This window comes from Oryx dammah, unplaced genomic scaffold (genome assembly GCF_014754425.2).
Source record: "Oryx dammah isolate SB20612 unplaced genomic scaffold, SCBI_Odam_1.1 HiC_scaffold_19, whole genome shotgun sequence".
Classification (NCBI taxonomy): Eukaryota; Metazoa; Chordata; class Mammalia; order Artiodactyla; family Bovidae; genus Oryx; species Oryx dammah.
The window spans coordinates 46,900,339-46,917,187 of NW_024070203.1; the positions used below are offsets into that span (position 1 = coordinate 46,900,339).

At 37.4% G+C, this 16,849-nt stretch overlaps 1 protein-coding gene across 1 annotated transcript in view; it reads right to left on the bottom strand.

Annotated features, from left to right (window-relative positions):
• Positions 1–3,149, bottom strand: part of EYA1 (EYA transcriptional coactivator and phosphatase 1) — a 186,067-nt gene extending 182,918 nt beyond the window's left edge. The window contains exon 1 of the mRNA XM_040261367.1: positions 2,553–3,149. The gene's annotated coding sequence lies outside the window, so the exon portion shown is untranslated. The remainder of the gene's footprint in view (positions 1–2,552) is intronic.
• Positions 3,150–16,849: the final 13,700 nt, after the last annotated feature.

Here is a 16,849-nt window from a genome sequence, read left to right on the forward strand (position 1 = left end):
AAAATACAGAGAGGAAAAAAAAAAGAGAACTTTTTAGAATTTCAATTCAAGAATCCTCAACTAGTAACTTTGACTTCTGATTAGTTAATGAGGTCTTTTAAGTTTGCCTTTTTTCTAATTAAATTTCTAATTCTTCACAGATGTAACTTTTGTTGATGTTCAATTTGTCTCTCTCATTTTGTTAAACCTCACATAGTACTTCGCCAATCCATTGAATAGCCACATTAAATCTGTTAATACCATGCTCTTCAACCCCAGAAATTATTTCCAGAAGGCAAACTTGCTTTGAGAGATCATCAAACAAGACTTAAGGTACACATTTTATCACATTTTTCCCTACCACAGAGCTCAGGATGCAGAGCAAAATTCATGACTTTTGCACTGTTTATTATACTTTGCTAAATTACAAATCAAAAGCATCTGACAGAAGATCATGTATGAAGCCAAAAAGTTAATAATGTTCTGTGAAAAGTAAACTGTAAATGGAAAGGGATTCTAAATCTCAACAGCAGAGAGCAAATAAAATGTAGGTACTTGTCTAAATTATGGGTTTTCCATTGGCTCTTTTGCTTGCTAGAAGCAATTTTTATAAAATGACTATAATTTTAAACTTTTTTTTTTTAACTCAAAAGAAATTTTCAAAGTGAAAGTACTGAACTTATCTAAATAAATAGAGTTGGCAGGCAAGCTAGTTTTTCCCAACCACAGATCAACGTGAGTACTCCCAAATTTGAAAGACAATGGCAATTTTCTAATCAGAATATATTTTATAGAGGGGGAAAAAAAAGGTGCCTTAGGCAGAAACCTGCTTTTAAATCAGAATATATTCTTGCTACAATGTTCCTCAATCAATATTTCCTACCATGGTGTCAATGACGTAATAAAAGTCTAAACCTAAAATTGAAATGAACTTTCAGAAAAGGCAGATAGATGTCTTTGCAGTGTTAATACTTATCTCCTCCTTTTATCAAAGACTCCATAAAATGAATGCTTTAAAACTCCTGATTTCTAGTGATATATACTGTATCACTTTTTAAAGTATCTCGTTTAAAGAAAAGGACAAAATAGAATTCCTAGGAAAACAAAAACAAGTACATATTTAAAACACTGATTCTACCTATAGTCTTCAAGGACTGTTTTTAAAATTAGCATTTAAGATGTTGAATGTATCAATAATACTTTGATGACTGATTAAATGGAAGAAGGGGTTTATTCTCACGGCAAGTAAGTTGTTTTTTTTAAGATAGTCTTTACAAAATAAATTTCCAAATACAAGAGGAAACTCTGAGAAAATCATTTATTATATCTATCAAACACCCAGAGCAGTTGACTTCCCTTTACCATTCTAAAACTGAACAGTTGTTCTAAAACTGAACACTGGCTCAATCAAGCTGCTCTGTCACAGGGAAGAATTTTCAGGATTGAAAATCCATGGCTGTTTGCTCACTTACTGAACACTTTGGGCCTTAGGAGAACTCAAGCTGCGACAGTCAAATATCAAATATTTGATAATGCAGAAAACCATGACTTTTGCGTGCATATCTTCAAATCCCAAACAGTGGGCAAAAAAAAACCTCGCACACCCCTAAAATAAAACCTACTCTGAAAAGACGCATTAAAAAAACAATCCCCAGACTATAAAACTTCACTGTGTCCTTAACTAGAGACTGTTTGTACCCTTGTCATTTTAAGAAATGAAACATAAAAACGCTTGCCTACATTCAGTGACAGCTCTGAATTTATGGAATTCCTGCAAAAGCTGTGCTTAAATGTTTCAAAAACTCCTCCCAAGAAATATAAGCCCATGAGTCATTAGCAATTCATACACTCATTTTGAATGACAAATATTTTAAGTGGTAATTCAAAAGTTGAAGAACCTTGTTTTTAATTTCCAAGTCCATTCAAGTCCTATTAAGTGTCAATAAGTGAGAAATATCTTAATTTGCAAATGTTTATTATTTCACCTTTTGAAGATGAGCCAGTTTAATATAATGTTTGGGAAATTTGTGTATTGAAACAAAAGGATTTCCTTCCTAAAAAATGGGTTTCAATTTATTTTTGTTATCTGTTGTCCTTTGAAAATGTTAATTCCTTCCTCCTTTTCTCCAATCCCCCCAAAATGTGTAGGAAAAGCTATCCCTGTGTTAAAATGGATATAGACAGATACGGCTTTCATCAATATCACATAGTAATAGTTGAGGTTTGTGCAGAAGAGAGATATGAAGTGATCCCTTTACAAGAGTATTGCCCTGCAAGAAACTTTTTTTTACATATAAGGCAACAAGTCATTGTTAACAATTAATTTCTAATTACCTCTTAATGATTCTAATAGCTCAGTTAAATTGGGGGTTAAGAACTAATACTTTTATGATGGAGCCCAGTGGCCCATAAAGCACTGGGCACAAAGTGTCATAATCTTCCCCACGCCCTAATGTTTTTCTTTTAAAACAAATCAAAACAATAACTCAAAGAGCTCTTGTTATCTTGGGCTTTGCCCACAGGACGGCTGGTGTCACGCAGTACAATTTTTCAAACAGTCAGCTTGTACTTACAGCGCTTTACATCTGCTGCATCCACCAGTTTCCTGGGCTCCTTCGAATTTTCTGGTTTAGCAAACCTCCATTCCAGACATAGTTTTTGCTCCTGGAGGAGGACGCGAGAGGGTCTTAAGGGCTCCCGGCGGAGCCCGGCGCCGTTGGAAGCGGAGCGCGTCCGCTGGGGGAAGCCGGGCCGCGGGGACCGCCGCCTGGGCGCTGCTGCAGGCTCGGGCTGCCGAGCGACTGAGCGCACACGCTGGCCCCGGCGAGAAAACCGCCACACCGGACGGCAACAGGAAGGCTCCGAGTCGGAAGTGGCACTGGAGAGTTTCTACCTCGCCCCAAACTCGGAGCCATCAGCTCCCACCGGTCTGTTTAGCCAGCGCCTTGAGCCCCGCGCTCTTTCGTTCTCTAAACGGCAGCAGCTGATAGCATCTGAGAAGCCCAGACAAAGAAACAGCACCATCTCATCTCTCGGTTTGTTTGCGCAGCCTTGTAGGTCTGCCCGTGGAGCCTCGGGGCTTTTTTTTGTTTTTGCAACGCAAACCACAGCTATTCTCTTGTCCTAACCTTATTGGTTTAAATGCAACAATTGAGAGGAGCCCTGCTCTCTCTGACTCAACCTTGCTGCTCCCAAAAAATTTATTATGTAAATGAACGCGCCCCCATGCTATCTGAATAAACAGCTGTGTGAGAATCAGGGGACACTGTCAACACACGTCTCTTGCTACAGCAGCCAGCAGCTACCAATTACGAGCTTTGGGGAGTCGTTTCGCGTTATCTTTCATAGTTTCCCAAAACTTGTTTTCAAGCCCTGAAATTTAGGGAATCGATACTTTAAAAAAAATTTTTTTTTCCCTGAATGTAACAACCAACAGGTCTGGGGGAAAATGAAAACTAGTATGGCTATTTCCATTTTAAATAAGTAAAGGGAGAGAAAAAGCAAACGTGTAAGCCATCAATATCAGCTTAACAATGAAAGCCTGGATGTTAGCTCTGCAGTGATTTCTAGAATGGCAAGTTTCACAGGAGCAATTTTTTTTTTTTTTTGGATATGAACCAGATACTATTTCAGTGTTGATATTTTAAAATGATTTGGGGGAAAAAGATTTATTTTATCTAGAATTCTTACAGTCTGTTCTTTTTAAGAAGAATTCTAACTAAATTCAATCTATGCATGCTAGTCTATAATGCTCACCTGGGTAGCTGAGCTATTCAGATTACAACTAAATTAAAGATTAAAATATTTACTTATTATCATGTTTTAGGCAAATAAATGACTTCGGTTATTAGATCAATGACTTAACCATTACATTGATTTCAAATATTTAAAGAAGGCATCACTTACATGGCTAATTATTATATTTGCCAGCCCTGTATCATAATTAAAATATAAATGTTTATTTTTGATACTACTCACTCACCATAACCAATTTTGTACTTTAAAATGGAATCTTTATACCCTTTGGATTTTCCTTCAAAGTATCTGACAGTAATACTATTCTATGGGTCTAGTCTTTCTATTATTAATAATAAGCATCTTCTTCATTAAGGCTCCTGCCTTGGTATGAAAAAAACATTTTTAAAATCACAGTAACTTCTTAAATGATTTTATAATACATTTCAGATCATCAATTCATAAAAAAAATAGACACAATTTTACCTTACCTTTACTTTGCTAATTTGTAAAGGAAAGCACCCTTCCGATGCAAACAAAACAAAAAGCTTCTAATGACCAAAATTCAATATAGACTTTCCCATCTCCCCCCTAGAAGGGTGCCAATGTAAATTCCTCAGAAGAGAACATTCTGTTAAACCTAACAGACAGTTTAAACTGCTAATTCACCTAAGATTTCATTTCGTATGGTACCAGCAAGGAAACCTGGGCTAACCATCTACCATATTTGGGAAACCAGGTCAAAAATCAGTTGATTGCTACTGGATCTGTTCATGCAGCTAAATAGAATTATGTTACCACCTACAGAACTTTCTTAGAACAGAAGTATTGGTTATTCAATATACTTAAGTATATGTGCAGAAAATAAAATACTCTAGTGCCGTGAGATAAAATATAATGATACGTCAATTCAATCTATGATAGCGAACACCCGCACAGTAACTGCTTTTGCTATCATATTTATTTCTAAGCTTCATAAAATACAAAATTTGAGGTGCTGGTTGGAGAATTCAACTGTGTTTGAAACTTTACATTAAGCTATTGTGCCCATGCTTCCCATGGTTTAAAAATTATTTTAGCTATAAAAAGATAAAATATTATTTTTCTGATCATGAAAGATTATACTGGCAAATCTAAAAGACAAACTATGAAGTCATCAGGAATATCATGTAAAGTATCTGACTTTTATATATAATTGCCTACATAGTAATCAAATTTATCATATCACATTAGTTTTTATATTGAAATTCAATTATTTTTATTTGTATAACCAAACGAATCACTTTAAAATGATACATGTCATTATGAAGAAGACGATGAAAAGCATGATGACTGTAATGTGAGCACAAAGAACTTAGTAATTGGCTACAAAAAATATGCATGTATACGATTTTTTTTTTTACTTTTCAAAAGTGTATGCCACTTTTAAATGCTTTCCTTTTCCTAAAGCAAAATCAGATGGCCTAAAAACAATTACATGCTTATCCATAAATTTTGTCTGGTTACTACTTCTGAATATCAAATATATAATAAATACCATATAACTCACACCAAAATAAGTTATCCTCTGATAAATAGCCAAAATGTTAGTCATTACCAAGAAGATCTAGTTGGTAATATACTGTTAACTTCCTATTTCTAAATTTTCACAACTATAATTTCATGACTTAACCATATACTTTAAGGACCAATGTGTTCCCTAAACAAAATCATACCCCTTACAACAGAACTTAGGAAAATTTGCTGAAAACCCACTATTAGTAAAGACAGATAACAGTAAAAAACCTACTATCTGACATTTCCTGGAAAAATGTCAACACATAAACATTATGAACAGGAGTAAAAAATAATGAGTTTACCCCACTAAAAATATGACTAATATGACTTTACCCCACCAAAAAATAAATTTCATCTGGAAAAGGAAAACATTTGGAAAAGCCAGTTGTAACAAAATGTTTGAATATCCTCATAAGGATGATACCTTTCAGAAATCTCCAAACAAGCTTTATCATATTGATATAGAGCAAACTGTTTTCTGGTTATATAGATATTTGCTTGGTTATATAGAAGTCTGAAATATTGACAGAAGTTGTTAGTTCTGTTCAATGAACAGAGAAGATTGAATAAAAGCATGATTACAAGAATAAGCAAATATGCCTAATTTAAAAAGAAAAAATACAAGGGTCCATTAGAACAATTGAAAAGGTAAGTTGGAACTTTTCTAAAACTACATGAATATAACAGTTGATTAATCCAATTAAATATAACAAACAGTGAGAAAGCAAAAAAGCTAAAAACCTCTTCCCTTCCCTTTTTCCATTCCAGTAATGATAATAAAGTTCTTGAGTAGTTCTGCAGTTTTCAGTATAAGATAAACTCAGAAATTTTTTCTTCTATTTGTGTTTAGTTTTAAATCAGTTTAGAATTAACCATGCATGTGATTACCAAGTCTGATGCCAAGCATCTTTTACCTCTCTGTTTCTAGCATTCTTTATTTTATGAAGATTCTTATTCAACAATAATGGTACAGAAAATTACATAATAGAATTAGCACTTAAAAATCAATGCTTTTTCTTCAAGAGTGTTGTCCTAGTTATTATTTCTTCCACATTCTTAAAATCAATAATACCTGGAAACAGTCAACATTTTGTGATTGAAACTGTTCAAAGTAGAACAGCAAATATTCCAAAATATTTGGTACTTCCAGAGCTTTTGCTTCCAGATAACTCTTTCTCATGGTCCATGCCATGGCTCCACATTTCTGGCTTGTAACAGAACCTTTGGCACACTGTCTGGATGGCTGACACTACCATCCTTGCTGGCATGCGGAGTGGCCACTTCCATGACCTACTCCTTCCCTGCTGGCGCGAGACCCGCAATGAGGGCCCTGCTCCCGGTAGCCTTCTGCTGAAACGCAACCAAGTAAAACATCCTCTATTTATTTTAAGAATGATATTAAATCTGCCAAACTGAATGTCTACCAGTATTTTGCTAAATGTTTCCCATTCAAACTCCAATATGAATAGCTTTTAACAGTGAATTTAAGGAGGCAATTACTAACTAATCACTGCACCATGGAAAATTATCGTAATAAAAATTAGAGTCTTTATACCAACACAATATGGAAATATAACCTATTTCCTGGTCCCCTAATAAGTACATTGGTTATTACATAAGAATAATAACCATTTATTTATGTAGGGTGAGAAACTTGCTATCTTATGTAGTAATGACTGCCTAGATGATGTTTTTTTAAAAAACTATTATTCTTAATTAGAAAGTTTGCGCAGTACTTCTTGAAACTAATAATGATAACAGGGAAGCATTAGGTTTTTAAGATGAGAGAATAGGATGCTAGAGGTACTTCATCTAAAAGGAAAAAAAGACATACTGGGTTTTCTATTTTAAAATCAACTGATTTCCCCAAATGGCAGAGTTACTTTTTCTTCCTTCTGCCAAAAATATGTAAATAATTGGTCTTGGAAGCATATGCTTAATCTGAGCAATAACTCTTTTGCTTTCTCACATTATAAAATGGATTTCTGTTGACATGAAGCAACCTGGAAAACCCAGGTTGTCTCTTCCACTTTTTTTTCTCTAAGCCATGGGCAAAACCAATCTTGTCAGCACCTCCCAATACCTTTAAGAGGATCTGGAAATTTGCTCTGTGTTTTCCAGGTTTCATGACGGCTAAGTTCACAGTTTTTAAATTCTTTGAAAATGATGACTGTCTCACAGAAGAAGGAAGGGAATTAGTGCTTATTGAGTGCTTGCTACATGCCAGGCAGCAAGGTAGGCATTTTATGTACATTCTTCATTCATTGTAACACATAACAGCTGATCGGTATGAATCCTGTTTGTTTGTTTGTTTTAAATATGTTCCCCACCCCCCACCCTGGCCTGGTCTCCCTCTATTTGTTCTGGAATCTGCCTCCTTTCTCTAGCACCATCGAAGTCACCACTAAACAGCAGATGGAGCACTGGAACATCATTGTGTCCTAGCTGTATCATCATTTTGGAGCAAGGTGACATCTAGTAAAGTTAATAAATCTAGAAAGGTGTGTGATATATTGGAATGGTATATTCAGTATAGAATAGACATCATCAGTATACAATATCTGATTATTTACAAACACATACTGCAAGTTAGTGTGCTTGTTCAAAAATAAATATATATATTAAATGGGCTTCCCAGGTGGGGCTAGGGATAAAGAACCAACCTGCCAATGCAGGAGATGTAAAAGATGCAGGTTCCATCCCTGGGTCAGGAAGATTCCTAGAGAAGGGCATGGCAACCCACTCCAGTATTCTTGTCTGGAGAATCCCATGGACAGAGGAGCATGGTGGGCTACAGTCCTCGGGATTGCAGAGACGGACAGAACTGAAACAACTCAACACGCACACATGCACATACATTAAATAGTCAACAGAGGCAAAAATGTGATGAATCCTTAAATGTGAAATTGCCAAATCAGGAGATATATTTTTTTCTCATTATTTACCAAAAAATGTGAATTATCTTTCAAAAGCAGGATTATAAATATTCCCAACTTTTTCTTTATAATAAAAAGAGCAGCTAAGGGTCTGATCTTAGTATGGGCCATTCTATCAATTTCTTCCTTTTTGTATTCCTTAATTTCATTTATCCAGTGTTACAGTGCTTTGATCTTAATAACTATCATAAACAATTGATTTATTCATCGGGGAAATAATTACATTCAAAATGCACTGCAATTCTCCTTATGTATTTTGAGGTGTGGTTTAAGCACTCAGAATCGAGAGACTCTCTTATTGTTACAAAGGATTTGCCAGAAAGGGACAAATAAAAAACCCCAAATCTAATAACCTATAGAAAAAATTTTCTTCCTTCAAACAGCATTAACTTTCCCCCCACTCTAGTCTCCCAAATCGGAAAAGAAAAAAAGAAGAATAACCTCTAAAGCTGTTTTAGACAGAAGGTCAGAATTCAAAGGATCGGTAACTCAATCCACAGGGTGCTGCAATCACATTGCTATTGGAAACACAACCAGAAGCAGCATTCTTCTACATGTTTTTATTAAGCCATGTCAATAGGTATACAATCTGGAGGTTTCTCTCTACTGTAAAGATTCATATTTGCAGGCGATCAAGTTGTCCTGGCTTTTTTAATCTTACTTGAGAACGCTATAGATTAAGGAAAAAATAGTCTCTGCCTTACATGCTAAGGAAAACAATGGCTTCGGTTTGTTTGAATAGTGAGAGTACCTTGATGTGGCCAAAAGGTAAATAAAGCTTCAAGTATTTTAGTCTTTAGATTCTCATAACTAATAAGAATTCTTATTTCAGATGGCCTAATATTGGGACTATTAGAGTGATTCTTTACATGTGTAGTTCATATTCTTTTAAAAAACGGAAGTCTGGAAACCTCGGCCACTCCTCTCAAGGCTTCGTTTTAATATCACCAATGATTTGGTTTACCTGAATTACAAAGTAAAACCAAATCTAGAGTCAGGGTTTTTTCCTGAAATCATATATTTTAAATGTGTATGATTCTTAAAAAACAATGCCCCAATTGATAGACAGTTACAGGCTGGTGTCTTGTTTTTTTTAATCAATACGAGGAAAAACAAATAGTTAACCAAGAGGTCAGAAAGCCAGTAGAGGAGCTCTCAACCGCGTGGTTAGCATCGACAGCCCCTGCTGAAAGATCGCAAAACCCCCATTAGCTCTGGCCTCCTGGGAGAAATGTTCACTTTTCTTCCTGTCCTTGCCTGAGAGGACTGCTCATCCCCACCAATGCCACGTGGCTGGAGAGGGCCACGGAGGAGGCGCAGGAGGACCAGGACACAAAGTGGAAAACAAGAAAGAAGTTATTTGAGACAATAATTAGAGTCAGCTCCATCTTAGGCCTTTTGAAAAGAATGAGGGTCCATGACTTTGACATTCTAAAGAAAAAAGGATACCATTTTTAGATTTGCAAATTTCATATGTTTTAAATTTACACTACAGTTACTTGTATGCTCATCTCTTTTGGGAGGCATGCCATTTGATCAATTTAAAAATTAAAAAAAAAATGACTTCTCTCCACAAATACATTCGGTTCAGTTCAGTGCAGTCACTCAGTCGTGTCCAACTCTTTGCGACCCCATGAACCACAGCACGCCAGGCCCACCTCTCCATCACCAACTCCCAGAGTCCACCCAAACCCATGTCCATTGAGTCAGTGATGCCATCCAACCATCTCATTCTCTGTCATCCCCTTCTCCTCCTGCCCTCAATCTTTCCCAGCATCAGGGTCTTTTCAAATGAGTCAGCTCTTTGCATCAGGTGGCCAAAGTATTGGAGTTTCAGCTTCAGCATCAGTCCTTCCGAACACCCAGGACTGATCTCCTTTAGGATGGACTGGTTGGATCTCCTTGTAGTCCAAGGGACTCTCAAGAGTCTTCTCCAACACCACAGTTCAAAAGCATCAATTCTTCAGCACTCAGCTTTCTTTATAGTCCGACTCTCACATCCATACATGACCACTGGAAAAACCATAGCCTTGACTAGACAGACCTTTGTTGACAAAGTAATGTCTCTGCTTTTTAATATACTGTCTAGGTTGGTCATAACTTTCCTTCCAAGGAGTAAGCATCTTTTAATTTCATGGCTGCAATCACCATCTGCAGTGATTTTGGAGCCCAGAAAAATACAGAAAAACAAATACATTAATTCATGATTAATTATACTCCAATGCCGAATTTGCCTGTTATTCCAGGTATCTCTTGACTTCCTACTTTTGTATTCCAGTCCACTATAATGAAAAGGATATCTTTTTTGGGTGTTAGTTCTAGAAGGCTTTGTAGGTCTTCATAGAACCCTTCAACCTCAGCTTCTTCAGCATTACTGGTCGGGGCATAGACTTGGATTACATTCAGAAAACTAAGATCATGACATCTGGTCCCATCACTTCATGGCAAATACATGGGGAAATAATGGAAACAGTGAGAGACTTTACTTTGGGGGGCTCCAAAATCACTGTAGATGGTGACTGCAGCCATGAAATTAAAAGATGCTCCTTGGAAGAAAAGCTATGGCCAAGAGACATTACTTGGCCAACAAAGGTCTGTCTAGTCAAAGCTATGGTTTTTCTAGTAGTCATGTATGGATGTGAGAGTTGGACTATAAAGGAAGCTGAGCACTGAAGAATTGATGTTTTTGAACTGTGGCATTGGAGAAGACTCTTGAGAGTCCCTTGGACTGCAAGGAGATCCAACCAGTCAATCCTAAAGGAAAGCAGTCCTGAATGGTCATTGGAAGGACTGATGCTGAAGCTGAAACTCCAATACTTTGGTCACCTAATGTGAAAAACTGACTCATTGGAAAAGACCCTGATGCTGGGAAAGACAAAAGGCAGGAGAAGAATGGGACAACAGAGGATGAAATGGTTAGATGGCATCACCGACTCAATGAACATGAGTTTGAGTAAGCTCTCGGAGTTGGTTATGGACAGGGAGGCCTGGTGTGCTATAATCCATGGGGTTACAAAGAGTTGGACATGACTGAACTGACTGATGATTAATTGCTGAAGACTATTTAAAAGAAAGAATCTACATCTCTAAGCTTTCTATTTACAGTTTCCCAAAATCATACCTATTACTAACCAATGAATGATCTAGATTTGAAAATAGATGTTTTAAATGAGATATTTCACTTGAAGACCTTTGGGAAGGAACATATGATAACCTTGATTTCCTTCCCCTATCTTTCTGTCTTTTTGGATTGTATGTCTATTATTGCTCAAGGTTTAAATGCTCTTTCCTTAAATGTGTAGAATTATTAAAATCTATCTACAATTAAGAGGGTACCACTCACTAGACTGAAACAAATACACAACAGATTCAAGTTTTAATTCTAGCTGTAGCACAGGGTTTTTTTCTGTGCCCTTTGTAGTTGTATTGTGCATACTCTCCATTTATAATCTGTAAATAGGCCAAACAATAAAAATGACACAAAAAGGTTTCACACCTTTCCAAAATGGCATGAGGATAAAAGTGTTTATAGCTATGGAAAAGCTCTCATGATAGTAAAATAGCAATAGAAGACTAAAATTTAGGGACTTCCCTTGTCGTCCAGTGGTTAAGACTTCTTGCTTCCAATGCAGAGGACATGGGTTTGATCCCTGGTCAAGGAACTAAAAACTTTCCAGGTGACTCACTGGTAGAGAATCTGCCTGGAAACACAGGAGATGTGGGTTTGATCCATGAGGTGAGAAGATCCCCTGGAGAAGGAAATGGCAACCCCCTCTAGTATTCTTGCCTGGAAAATTCCATGGACAGAGGAAGCTCGCAGCTACAGTCCACAAGGTCTCAAAGAGTCAGACACAACTGAGCCCACACACACACACACACACATACCACAGCCAAAAAAAATAAATTTTCAAAATAAATAATTGAATTACTTTTAAAAACTGAATTTCCAATCAGTTTAATTAAACAAGTATAGAAGGAGTGCCTAGATGGGGCACGGTTGTTTCCAGTTTTAGCACAGCTTGGTACACATAATCTGTACTAAGTAACTGTTACTGTAATTAATACAGGCATACTCGACTACTTGAGAGATTATGGCCGGTGGTTTGTGAAAGAAAAATAATTTCCCTAGCTTCTATGTTTTCCTTTATTTTCCTTCTTGTTGTTCTTTAGTTGCTAGTCGTGTCCCACTCTTTGTGAGCCCATGGACTGTAGCCCACCAGGCTTCTCTATCCATGCATGGATTTCCCAGGCAAGAATATTGGAGTGGGTTGTCATTTCCTTCTCCAGGGGATCTTCCTAATCCAAGGATTGGACCCACGTCTCTTGCACTGGCAACCAGATTTTTTGCCACTCAGTCACCAGCTGCTGCTGCTGGTAAGTTGCTTCAGTTGTGTCCGACTCGGTGCGACCCCATAGACGGCAGCCTACCAGGCTCCCCCGTCCCTGGGATTCTCCAGACAAGAACACTGGAGTGGGTTGCCATTCCCTTCTCCAATGTATGAAAGTGAAAGTGAAGTGGCTCAGTCGTGTCCGACTCTTAGCGACCCCATGGACTGCAGCCTACCAGGCTGCTCCGTCCATGGGATTTTCCAGGCAAGAGTACTGGAGTGGGGTGCCATTGCCTTCTCTGGGGAGCCCCTTTATTTTCCTTACATGTTGTTATATTTGCCCCCACTGGCAACTCTAAAGTTGGACTGGGTGGGGATTATCATCTTAAGGAAGTTAATTTCATTCTCCTGTTCAAAACATACTTAAAATATTTTGTGGAACAAAATTCAGTCATGGAAAATGTGCTAGAAATTTGCCATCCTAATATTGTGGGATAACCAAACTGTAAAGAAACTAGGAAATTAGAAGAGACCTGGAATCACTGTATTCACCTGGTGTATGTGTTTATTTGGGACAGGAAAATGGCATAAAAAGTTCAGGTTCAGTTTTTCAAAAGCTATCATACGTTGATTTAAGTCACACCCATCATATTCCTCCTGAAATGCTCTGTTACTCTAACATCAGTTTATATTTCCCTTTTAATTTCTTAACCAGACTTCCCTACAGCCCAGTGGTTACAACTCTGAGCTTCCACTGCAGGGGGGCACGAGTTTGGTCCCTGGTGGGGGGAACTAAGATCCCAAATACCTCAAGGCATGGCCAGAAAATGAAGAAAGACATTTTATTTCCAAAAGATTTCTTAACCAAGAAAGACAAAAAAATAATTTTTTAAAAGTTTAAAGATACACATCTTTAAGTCTGTATCTTCCACTTTTCAGAGATACCTCATTGTAGATGTCTCCATAATGCTGTCATTTAAAAGATTTTCAGCTTTTAGGTTATTTAGAAGTCTAATTAATGAAGCTAGTTAGCAAGCCAGTCAGCCATTCAGCAAATATTTTTCATGCATTTAGTGTCTGCCAGAGCACTAAAGAACTAACTGTGGGCACTGAGAAATGAAGCAAGTAAACAAGACAGACAGAATTCCCACTTATCATGGATGCCCAAAAGAGACTAAATAAATTAAAAGGTGACCAAATGAACATAAGCATTTATTTTTTTGCCTTTCTCTATGAACCCCACTAGAGCAACTGTAAATAGATTTTTTTTTAAAGCATAAATCCCAAAGAACAAAGAGAGCAGGTAGTAAGAAGATAGTAACAAATGTCATGAGCGAAAAAGCAGGCAGAACGCTGCTGACTGCTAACTGAGTTAGCAGCTCTGAGAAAGCTGCATCTAGTGCTGGCAGTGCCTAAACACTCAGTGAAAGTGCAAGTCACTCAGTCGTGTCCACATCTTTGCAACCCCCTGGAATATACAGTCCATGGAATTCTCCAGAATACTGCAGTGGGTAGCCTTTTCTTTCTTCAGGGGATCTTCCCAACCCAGGGATTGAACCCAGGTCTCCCGCATAGCAGGCAGATTCTTTACCAGCTGAGCCACAAGGGAAGCCCAAGAATATTGGAGTGAGTAGCCTATCCCTTCTCAGCTATCAGGGAAGCCCAGTAATGAGCAACCCAACTTACACTATCACCTTGGATTATCTATGTCTGATGAAAGCCTCTACCAAGAAATGTAGAAACCAAATGAACAGGAAAGCACGAGAGTGGTGAGGCAAAAGCAAGCAAAACAAAAATAAACTCTCACTAAACTGAAATTCCCCTGAGAAATAAGATACTGCTACCATAAAACAAAATATGAAAATAATAATAATGATTTTTTTTAAAAAAAGGAACATCCAACAACAAAAGGAGCCTTTAGAAATAAAATATAGGATAACAGAAATGTGTAATTCAATGATGTTTGAAAATAAAATTGAGAAAGTTTCCCAGAGAATACAGTACAAGACAGAAAATAGGAGAGAACAGAAAACATAATAAAATGAGAAGCTGTAAGAAGACCTAGTGGTCCAACATCCAAGGGTAAAATTTAAATAAATAATTCTAAAATATTCCCAGGGACATCAGTTTTCAGAGTTCAATGTATACCAAACAAAACAACTGGAAAAAAAACCACACACCAACAGAAATTATTGAAAACTTTCAAAACACTAGGAAAGAGGTTATCCCCTAAAATCTTCTAGTGAGAAAAAATAGATCAAATGCAAAGCATGGATCATGAATTCAACTTTCTTTGGAACATGTATTACTAGAAGGTAATATAGAAAGATTTCAAATCCCTTAAGGAAAAGTAACTCTCAACCTAGACTTTTATATCCTAACAAATTTTATATCGATAGGAAAATTGAAAACATTTAAGCTAAGTTAAGAGTATTTGCTGATATGTCAAGTCTCAAAACTTTCTTTTCCAAATATTCTTTCTCAGGAAGCTAATAGAGGGTATGTTGCATTTAAATTTGGGAGCAAAGTTCTTTATGAAATAAGTAAGTGAAATAGGAGCGAAAAGTCTCTGGTCCATGGCATTGATGATAAGGAGAATTTCTAGGAGGATAGCTAGGAAACGTGAGTTTGATTCTCATGGATTGGTAAGATCCACTGGAGAAGGCAATGGCAACCCACTCTAGTATTCTTGCCTTGGGAAATCCCATGGATAGAGGAGCCTGGTGGGCTGCAGTCCATGGGATTGTGAAGAGTTGGACATGACTTAGCAACTGAACATGCACACACATATAATTTTGATTAAAATAAAAAATGCTGCAGAAACATGGATATTTTCCTGCCGCCATGTGTGTGTGTTTGTGTGTGTGTGTGTGTGTGTGTGGATGCATGCACGTGTGCATGTGTGCATGAATGCATATTTGTTATTGACAAGCAGAAAAAATTTCAGGTAAAATTTAATAAAGAAGGACATGGGGGAATTGGTGGGTGCTATGTTAGCCAGTCAAGGAAAGCCTCTTTGAGGAGGACTGACTTAAGACACAAATGATGAAAATGTGATAGACGTGTACAGTCTTGGGATGGGTGGGGAGGGGCGAGAAATATGGTCCACACAGAAGAAACAGCAAGTTCAAAGCAAACAGCTTGGCATACAAAAAGAGAAAAAGAAAGAACTGGAGGGTAGAGAACATGAAGGAAAGAACAGGAGGAGAGCTGCTATGGAACACGGGGCATTGTAAGGTAGGTAAGGAGTTGGGATTTTATTCTAGGTATGATAGGAAGCTACTAGAAGAGTTTTTTTTTTCTTTTTTTTTTTTTGGTTTGCTTGCATCTATTTTGCTTTTGAGCAGAAAAGTGGCATGATCTGATTTATATGTAAGAAAGGCCACACTGGACAACAAGAGAGAGAGACAGAGGCAGGGAGGCATAATAGGGTGCTGTTGCCATAGTCCAGGAGAGAAGTGGTGATAATCTAGACCAGGGTTTTATCAGATGATATGTAGTCAAATTTAGGGCATATTTTGGAACTAGAGCCAACAGAACTTGTAGAATGGATGTGGGTTTGAGAAATTAAGGATGACTCCAGTCTCCCTGCACAAACAGTAAACACCACTGATTTGACTTTTATCTCCATTCATTTCTTCTTTATGCTTTCTTGCTCACACAATAACATGATCTAAACACAAAGAGCATGAATAATTAGAATCTAAATAGTTGAAAGTTAACTGAAAGTTTTTTCATGACTAACTAGTTGAGCTAGCATGCGAATCTTCTCCCCCTCCCTCACTCCTCACCAGCCTCTTTTCTGTCACCTGTACCCTAGGCTCACTCCTTCGTCTGTGTGTGTGTTTATGTCTCCCCATACTCACAGCCTGATATTAGTGTCTTGATCCCTCTTTTCTACTTAGTCTATCTCTTATCCACTGCTGGCTTCTGTCATCATGGTAGCCTATTAATTTTATACTCCTATTCCCATCACTTCATGGGAAATAGATGGGGAAACAGTGGAAACAGTGTCAGACTTTATTTTTTGGGACTCCAAAATCACTGCAGATGGTGATTGCAGCCATGAAATTAAAAGATGCTTACTCCTTGGAAGAAAAGTTATGAGCAACCTAGATAGTATATTCAAAAGCAGAGCCATTACTTTGCTGACTAAGGTCCGTCTAGTCAAGGCTATGGTTTTTCCAGTAGTCATGTATGGATGTGAGAGTTGGACTGTGAAGAAGGCTGAGTGCTGAAGAATTGATGCTTTTGAACTGTGGTGTTGGAGAAGATTCTTGAGAGTCCCTTGGACTGCAAGGAGATCCAACCAGT